At 44.6% G+C, this 9,947-nt stretch overlaps 1 long non-coding RNA gene across 1 annotated transcript; it reads right to left on the reverse strand.

Annotated features, from left to right (window-relative positions):
- Positions 1-3,646: 3,646 nt before the first annotated feature.
- Positions 3,647-9,909, reverse strand: LOC125183571 (uncharacterized). The gene is made up of 3 exons (XR_007165812.2): positions 8,212-9,909; positions 7,918-8,011; positions 3,647-4,246 (listed from the first exon to the last, which is right to left on the reverse strand). It is a non-coding gene; the product is annotated as an uncharacterized lncRNA (long non-coding RNA).
- Positions 9,910-9,947: the final 38 nt, after the last annotated feature.

Raw genomic sequence — 9,947 nt, forward strand, 5'->3', positions numbered from 1 at the left:
TAAAATCTAATATAATTAGTTTTCACCTCTAAAGTGCCATTACAGATCAATAGAACAGGGTACCTTAAAAATGAGTCTCCAGCTCATAAGCTTTAATTACACAAAAGGAAGGATTCACACGAGAAAGGAGATGGAGACCTTGAAATGTAAATGGCCACCAAATAATAGGCTGTGAGGCCATTTCTCCAATCATTAGTGGTTTAGGCTGATTTCTCTAAGGAAAGAGAGCTTCTGCAATTGCATCATCAGCCTGCCTTTGGGTCATTTCCACTGTGTTTGAATTCTGTGATAAATTTCACTTAATTGGGGGAGGGGAAAAAAAGGATTCCAATGATCCCGAGCTTCTGCAGGAGCATCGGCAGCTGCTGGTACAGTGCCAGAGGCTGAGCGTGGATGCTGCCACGTTGCCACAGAGCCGACACTTGGCTTCTGCACCTCCTGCATCGCTGCTGGCTTAGGATGCTCCGGGTCCCAGGGGCCTGAATTGTCTGCTGTGATGTTTATTTTATTGCTTGTGTGGTCTAAATGAGTGGTAGTGATACTGGTCTGAACTGTAGGAGTCACTGTGCTTTACTACAAAATGCAGTGAAATGTCCGTGTGTCGTTTCTTTGCCTTTTTGTTTTCTTCAAGTTTTTGTTATTTTACTCTTCCTAGCTGAAGTCACACAGTCAATGACGCAAGGGAAGACGTGGTAGCTGCCTACAGGGGAGAGAGAAGCGCTCGCAAATGGGAGCGAAGGAGCTGAGACTCAGAATGGTTGGAGGAAATTCAGAAAAAGGCCTGACTCCTCGCAAGGCAAGGAATGTATTTTGCCAGTGTTTGGTGGTATTCTTCACCATAATGTCTCCCGGACAGTACGAGTTGTTACGTCCCTATGGTGCCAGGGTCCTGGGCGTGAGGATGTAGCTGGTCAGGTGGTCAGATTCTTTCTCTTCTCTTTTGATTTCATTATCGGTCAAGCTACAAAATCATTATTTTTCCCTTTTCATTATATTCCTCCCCCCAATTCTCACCACTTTCTTACCACCTAAGTACTTCTTTCTCAAACACTCCCCTCCTTCTGCCTGTGCTGCCGTCTCTGCAGAGCGTCCTTCTTGTTCCTTCTGAGAGAAAGGAACTACACCTGTGACCTCCCTCCTCCCCCGGCTCCCCTTCACTCCTCTCTCCCTGCAAACACTTCTGTCCCGCTGTCCTCTGCTAACCCTTCTCTTTGGGCTCCCCGTGCCACCCCAAGTATCTTCCTTCCCTGCCCAACCTCCTCCAGGAGCTGCTGGTCAGCAGTCACCATCCCAAGCCCTGGGATGGCAGCCAAGACTCTGTGTCTTACCAAACCCACTGCTTTCTGCCACGTGATGATGTTTCTCCTCTCTGTCTCTGCTCTCTGACCTGCTGAGGACTGCCTGCTCTCCACCTTATTATCCTCGAGCAGGTCTTGCATGAAATCCTGCAGCCACGCCAGTGGTGAGCTAGGTATGCCCCCTGGGCTGGGGCAGCAGGGCTTTGTGGTCTGCATGGTGACCATCATCAGCTACAGGAAACTTCAGCCTTGTGGCTGAACACGGCCCTTGGAAATGGCTCAAGAATGGAAGATCGGACACTGGGTAATAACTCATTTTATAATACCAGCAGGAAAGAGGAGTGCTTCCTGCTCCACTAGGCTGTAAGGATATCCTTGAGGAGAAGCCCACATGTTCTCGAGAAAGGCTAAAATCCAGGCCTTGGTGCTTTGCATGACTGCCGTCAGAATTCAATTCTAGGTTGCAGGATTGTGCAGGACCAGGCTCCTGCCTCTCAACGGAAATAACAGCAGGGGTGCGTGGCTATGCAGGCAGCAAAATCCAGTAGTAAGAAGTACCTGCGGGATGTGACCTCTGCAGCGCACAAAATGCTACAGCTAGGCTGTGCTGCAGAAGTGGCTCAGGAGCAGTGGCCGCAGGCTGGCAGGGCGGGTACACTGGTAGCAGGGAGCCAGCCAGACCAAGCACTGCGTCCTGCTGTCTGAAAACGCAGCACAGGTTATTGCAGCAGCAGGCAGCGGTCATCAGAGCGAGCTGGTTTTGCCTGTCAAAGCACCTCCACTTCAGAGAGTCACTCGGCATCGCTGAACGTGCCTTCGGATGATGACCTAGAACATTATCTCCTCGCACACTGCACATCTCTCATCTTTTCTGAGAGGAGGGAAAAGAGAAACCTATGCCACTTAGGAAATGGAAATAGAAAAGACATCTTCAGATGTTGTAGCAAAGCGGTGATGACCAGGACCCCTCATGCCTTACGCTGTGCAATGTGGTGCGAGCATTGAAACCTTTTTCTGGCATGCAGGGCTGCGATGGATGTGCTCCTGTCTCAGTGCTCCACCTGCACAGACAGAAGAAAATCCGAGCAGTGTCAGGTGCATGACCTGCAGACCGGGAGATGACTCAATCTAATTTCATCCTGCAGTGAGCACTGGTGCACCTGTACAATGAGCAGCACGTTATCACACCCTTTGCTCAACTATCTCTATATAATATATTTGGTCTTCATAGCCTTTGGTACATCATGTTATTTATTCTTTCACCTAATGTATTTGGAGCAACTTGCTAGCAACGTGCAGCCCTATTTATTCTTCTAGGGACAACAATAGCGGGAATAAATGTTAAACTAAAGGAAGAAATAAAAAAATAGCAGCTCTATTTGTGCTACGCCGAGATGCGTTTCTTGGCAGCCCTAGAGATTCAACAGTCTGGTATTTATCACGACAAAACGCAGAAATGTCTGATGATCGCACGAAGGGAAATAAAGAGACTGAGCGCACGCTGCAGGCTGAGAGATAAGGGTACGTGTTCATGGCAGGCAGCTGCTGGAGCAGTGGTATGTCGAGTCGGCTGCCAGGGGCACGGATCAGCAGCGGTAATCGGCAGCTGTTGGAGGTCAAGCCCTGTGGTGTGGACGTAGCCGCTGGGATTTCTGCCTCCGAGGAAACCAAAGGGCAGCCTCCGCTGCAGCTGCTAGCGGAAAATCTCCCTGAGAGCTGGACCTCGGGGTCATCCTGAGAAGCTGCCACTGCAATGTTGTGAGCCCGCAAAGAAGCGTCAACCTTGTGCATGAGTGTGCTTGTGCATGAGGGATTTGCACGTGAAGCTGCCATGACGGTCAGTGCCTGGGCCACGGCTGTGGACAACGTCCTCAGAGGTGCAGCCCAAGGAGATAACGTTCATTACTCTGTACGGAGGGAGGGAGATAACCAGTCTTCAAGCAGTTGCATCCCAGTGATGGAAGTCCCTCATCGCCCAGTGCTTTGTGTTATTTACAGGAGCACAAAGCTGAAGAAATGAACGCTTCTATTTTGGCTTCAGTTTGTCCTTTTACACTACAGAGTACTTGGCGCAAGATTCAAGGGACTGATGAACTGCATCCCAGAGCTGGCATTTCCTAAAGACAACTCAATAAAACACGGGCATGCTGCTTATCGCATGCATCTTGTAGGCTCACATAGGTGGCAGTATGAATCTTTGCCTGGCAAATTCCTCTGACAACTACTTTCTCTGTCCTTTCTGGCCTGGATAAAACCACCAGCCTTTAGGACCAACGATTGCCTCTCCTGCAGCTGAGACCACTGAGTTACCCTGGTAGCAGGCCCTGTCACTCCACAGTGCCAAGGGCATCAGAAGCAATTAAAGAAAAATGAGAATTGATTTGAAGAATGTAATAATCATTCAACTAGCTGGGAAAAAAAAAAAAAAAATTGTATCATTGATATACCAGAAAGAATAACATTTACTCTCTGATAAGCATTATGGAACCCACAGAAGTAAGCCTGAAACCTCAAGGACTTACACCATAAATGATTTAATTCTGAAGAACAAGAAAACAGTATGTTGAAAATCAATCGAAGAGGCTAAGAAAGTCAGAAGTGGGCAGGGGAAGGGTTTCTGTCTCTAGTGTTGGCTCAGGCTAAGAGCCAAGTATCCCTCTGGCCCCCACGCCTGCCTTTTCATAGCAGTTTTCCTTCCCAGCACATAATTCTCTGTTCATATTTGTAGCCAGTTCCACAGCTACTCTTGGAAATACAGGGATGTTCCTCCTTGACAGTTCTCACGAGGCCGGGCCTGTTGAGGCAGATGCAGCTGGAGCTTGGCCATGCCACACTTCCAGAGGTTCGTGTCCTGGTGAAGTAGAGCACCTCCATTTCCAGGTGGGTTTTCTCTACAGGTAGGACGCATCTGGGATGTCAGAGCTCGTAGCTTGTGGTTTCTCATTGCTCTAAGAGGGGACAAGAAGGACAGGTTCATTGATCTTTGATTCAGTGACTGCCTCACTCTTCTTTCAAGTTCTGGATGTCCCTGATACACAACACACACGTCAAACCCTGCCCGCAACAGAGTAATTAGGTGGCTCTGCTAACGGGGTGTGAGAGGATGTGCCTGACTACAGCTCATCCAGGATTGTCTTCCGCAGTCCCAGGCCCTCCGATATGCTTCTCCCGCGTTTTTCTGAATTTCTTTCTGCATTAATTTCAGCTGGCCCTGGGATTATTTGAAATGTGGCCTTGGGGGACTTGTTCAAAGGCACTGCCACCACAGGTGACTTTGCATTTTAAACCGAAGCATTTCACTCCTATCTGTCTGGACACAGGAGCTGCTCAGCACTGCTTCATTAGGCAAGTTATTTTTCCCAGAAAGAGCAAAACATTGAGAGAGGAATTACCATTTGCTTGTGAAACAGCTGCAGAAAGGATGAGGCACAAGCCCTCTGTGCGTCCCCCCTGCTACTTGTGTGATTAACCAGATGGCAGAGCCGAGAGTCACCCACTCGCACTTGCACAACATGTGGGATGTTAGAAATTGTACCTAAATTGAGTGAGGATTGGTAAGGGACCTCCAAAAGAGTGGCTTTGATGTGAATAAGAGGGGGACCATCAACACTGAATAGGAAAATGTCTGTGAAAGATCCCTCTTCCCCCCTGGCCCCACCCCATGTTTCCACTTTTTTCTCTCATTTTTCCCTTAAGGACTTTGACAATGAGCACTTAAGAAAACCTCCACTCTAGTTTATCAACACAAACAAATGAAAAGAGAAAATAAAACCTGCCCATGGTCCTCATTCCCCTAAACAACAGCAAAACCCAGCAGGCACCCAATGCTTTCGAAATGCCAAGGGACAGCAATAAGCTGATGTTATTTGGAGGTGCCCTTGCACCATAACACGCTTAAGTTTCTCGGTGGCTGATACTGCTCTTACAGCACGGAGTTAGAGCCAAAGGTCAGCAATAAAGCTGTTCTGGTTGTTTATTTATTTATTTATTTATTTATTTATTTATTTGTGAATGCTGATTGCCCCACAGCTTGTGCTGCTCAAAGCAGCTACGGCTCATGCTGAAAAAGTTACACAAGTGAAAAAAGTGTTGGAAAGCTGTAGCCAGTTACAGAGATGGCCAAAATCTGAAAAAGGAGGTGAGAGGACTGGAAATGACCTTTTCCTGTACCTGGGAGCACACACATATCATTAAATATTTCCAGTGGTGGTCACTGTCGTGGCAGGCAAATGGTGGGTGGGTTGTTTCGGTGGACAGCCTTCCCCACTGCTGAAAATATTCCAGTATACAGCAACCTGGTGCTGATGTCCAGCTAAGAACCCTTTATCGTTACATCTGTCACGTACATTTCTACAGACTGCATTTAAAGTGTCATTTAACCTTTGATTTCTTAATGAACCATGCTCCTTGGGTGTCTCAAAGATGTGCTGTCCAGCCCTCGGGGGAGCCTTCCTCCAGCCCTCTCCCTGAAGAGGTTGCAGGATCTCAGCAGCCATGCCTGCAACAGAGGTAATAAAACCTCCCTCGTCTTCCTTGGTGTCCCCTCCTTTTGGCTTCCAGGGAAGTGTTAGCTCCTCTTGTCACAGCATCTCATTAGGAGCTCGTGCTCAGCTGATTATTTCTCTTCTGAATCACTGTTTTCTACGACTTTGCCTCCCGCCCTGCAGTCCAGCTGCTGCTCTATTCTTAGGCGGATGACTTTACATCTGGTGGTGCTGAAAAACATGCTATTTGCTTAGGCTCAGCTCATTAAGTGATTCAGATTAGGTTTTGTAGTGGTGACCTGCCCCTAACTTTGTACATCTGCAGATCACCAGTAATGATATTGTATTTTCTGTTAGGTCACTGATCGCACATTAAGTGGTGCGGGGTCAAGAACCGACAGAAGGGAACCGTGCCTTGTTCAGCGATGAGTCTGCTTACAACTGCACTCTGAGACCCAACGGTTAGCTTTCAGTCCAATTAATATTTGTGATATTGACTTAGATTGTTCCTCTTTCTCAATCAAAATATTATGAAAGACAAGATCAGATGTCTTACCAATTGAAGGTTTATTATATCAGCACTACTACTTGACAGGCATGATATTAAGAAAGGTATCTGGTTAACTTGACAAAGCCTAGTTTTCATAATGTTACAGTAATATCTTCTTGAAATGGTTTATTAGCGAGGCCTCTTATCAGCCCTATGTTATTTTGCTTGGAATTGCTATCAGTACGATAGGGATACACCATATTTACTTAAATAAAGGCCATACTCCCCCCCACAGGCCTCTGCTTCATTGCAAGGTGTGATATCCCCCCCTTGTCTTTTGCAGACTTGTTCTACCTGGCTGGGAATTAAGGAGCTGGGATGTGGCAGGATGGTACCTGAGCTAATATTTAAGCTCTCCTGAGAGTACAGCACTGCCTGATAAAGAGGTCCCTGATCAGAATTTGTTTATGTCTAGCAAATTACTGAAAACTATTAAAAATGCCTCCCTAAGGTGCAAGGTTTTCTTCTTTCAGCACTTTAAATCTCTTTGATGCCAGATATGCTTATTTAAACATGACCAGCTTGAATATCCTCTGAGATATGGTTTGAATGGAAAATATTTTGTTGTATAAGACATAAACCCAGGTTTCTCCCCCCACCAGAAGGTAACTTGGCCAATGAAGAAGATGGCCTGTTGTGAGCACTGTAAAGCAATGTAGGCAGTACTGAAGTGGAAAATAGAAAAGTTAGACTGTTAGCAATTGTTATAACCTTAGGTTTCCTCCCAGGTTTGTTCTGGGCTGGTACATTAGTGTAAAGTGGCTTCATTTGCCTGCTCAGTACCTGGCTCTGCTAATACTTTGAGTATAGAAGGATTTGAGTGTGTCAGTTTGTCAGGTCTTTTTTTCTTTCCATTTTTTTTTCTTCAGGTTTAGAAGCTCCCAAGAGATTCAGATTTTTCTCACCTCACTGCATTTGGATTATTACTTATCTATATTGTGAATAAATTATTTTAAGACATTCCAAGGAAAAAAAAAAAAAGCAAACATTTTTCCTCATCTATCGCTGCATACCAAATAACCAGTTTTTAAAACCCAAGGGGATTTAAAGCAAATTTATTTACCCTCATTGAAGGAAACGACATTAAACTTACCATGGAAAAGTGTTGTAATTCTCCTTTGCTGTACATACGTTACCAAACCGCAGACAGGCAGTTAAGGATGAATTACACCAAGCTTTTGCTATAGATTTGGGATTTCTTCCCCATACTGAAAAGTTCTCTATGCAAATATGTTTTCCCCTACAATATCTTTGAAATACACTGCTACGCTGATCCTAATTTTTTACAAACCTGCCAAAGAGATGTGTGTGCACAGGTCACTAATTGTTATTAATACTAACTGGACAATGAAATCTACTAAGCAGTTTTGAAAAATCAGAGCTTATTCTGCATCTGATAGACCCTGTGAGGGCATTCGCAAATCATCTCAATGCAGTGGGTGGGGAGGTACTTGTCCCCAGTTGTCTGCCCTGGACCTCAGCTACAAGATTTTACTGCTGAAGTAAAGTGTACTTCAGCGGTACATCACTGGGTTTTTCATCGCAAGCAAACTGGCAAATATCTACTCTAAGAATGTGAACTCACCCACAGAAGTAAAGTATAGCATGCTTCATCCCTCTGTTGCTTTCCATTTCATGATGCTCTAGACTTTCAGTAAGGTTATTCACTCAAAACTATTCTATTGAGAGAAAAAGAAAGAGACAAACAAAATTACTTGCCAGATGTCATAAAACACTCTGAGGCTGCACCAGGAGCATAAACCATCATCCTTTGGTTCAAATAAAAGAATATGCTCCACCTCCCATTTGCTCAATAATCCTACCATTTTGCTGCTTAGGTTACTGGTGTATAACAAAGCCACTTTTATACCGCTCTGACCTTGCCTGGTATTCAGAAAAGGCAGGGAGAAATACAGGATTCATTTTCATGCATAAGTCTCTGTCACAGCTGCATCACCTTCTAGTTCTTCAGTTCTTTGAGGTCACTCATCGGAGTACTCTGGTGGGCATCCTGATGCTTTACTGATTGCCAATACTCACACTCAGTGGCTGTCTTATCAGTTGTCAGCACAACGCTTTCTGTGATAAAATGGATCAATTGTATGCTGATCATCTGCTCCTTGAATTACTGATGTTTTACAGCGGAATGAATTTCTTTACCTATTTCAAAGATGTCTGTCAGAAAAGAAAGCTTACATGCTCAGCCACGGGATCTTTCTTTCTTCAGGGGATAGCTTCTCCAAGCACTGGAATCTATCTAAATAAAAAAATCTGTTCATCATATGTCAGGAACAGCTCCAAGAGGACTTTTCCCAATGGCAAATATTTCGGCCCATTAAAACTGCAAGATTGCTTTTTTGACATTAAATTACTCCCCCCCCCCCTTTTTTTTTTATTATTATTTTTTTTAATTTTACTCACGTTGACCACTAAAAACAGATTTGTTAGGTCATGGTTTGACCCTACAGCAAATCTAACTGTAATGAAGGATCCATAACGGAGCAACGATGTAAAGCACTGATGTGATTTAACTCACTGTCCCAGCTCCCATTTGCTTTAAAAACAAACAAACAAACAAATAACAGCTTAACCTTCTGTAAGCAAGTTTTATTCTGGGTTAGGTATCACCTTTTTATTACAACTGTATCGGGAATCATCCCTCCACCTGCAGCTGGAATAAACTTCCATGCTTTATGCTCCGTGTAATTCAACAAAAATACAGTGGGGAATGTACATCTGATCCACATGGAACTGGGATTATTCCTGCTCTCCTTTAATTATGCTTTTGGCATCATGGTCTTAATATCATTTCCATTCCTAGTCCCATCCTGTAGCAAGTGAAACTGATGAGAAAAAAAAAAAATGTAACTGAACGCTCCATTCTCTCTAGCACAAACACTGTAGTTGCCTTTTGAGTTCTCAAATCTGAAGGGGAAAATTTGAACTGTGATTATTCAAGAACGCTTCATTTACATCAATAGTTGGGCTTGTCGCTTTCTACACGTTCAAGTTTCAACAAACTTTGAATGCCATCCACCCCTCAACTTGACAGCAATCTCACTACTGTTATCCATGAAGTACCAAAAGGAGAACCAAAGGTTTCCCACAGTCTTTCTGAAACCACATTAAATCCTCACAAAGATGCTCTTCTGTGTTCTGGTTCTTTCTCAAAAATAAAGATGACGCTCATGGAAATTTGTTTTTACTGTTCCTAATGGCCTTTTCAAGAGATACTTTTGAGTCAGTAAAATGGGATCTTTTCAAACTTCTAAAGGAATCCCTTCTGTTCTCTGTAAAGCCTTCACCTCTCCTTCTTCTTAAACCAGTGCTAGTACTCAGTGTGGCACTCCAGCCCCTTGGGTTCAAAAATGAGCTTGTACGTTTTTTTTCTCTCCTAATTCTCTCCTATTTCTTTTCAGCTACAGTTTTCTTCCTGCTGTGTCTTATTGATTTCTGATTCTGCTGCTCTGCCAGCCTCTCACGAGGGAGACGCGCTGATCCTGGAGGTAACAGGTGGAATTCAGCTTCAGTGAGTGGAACTAGAGATATTTAACCTATCAGCAGGCTTACAGAACATGGGAAGTGCGGTGTTTGATTAATTAGGTTTCACATCTA

Source organism: Anser cygnoides, chromosome 13, assembly GCF_040182565.1.
Source record: "Anser cygnoides isolate HZ-2024a breed goose chromosome 13, Taihu_goose_T2T_genome, whole genome shotgun sequence".
NCBI classification, from domain to species: domain Eukaryota; kingdom Metazoa; phylum Chordata; class Aves; order Anseriformes; family Anatidae; genus Anser; species Anser cygnoides.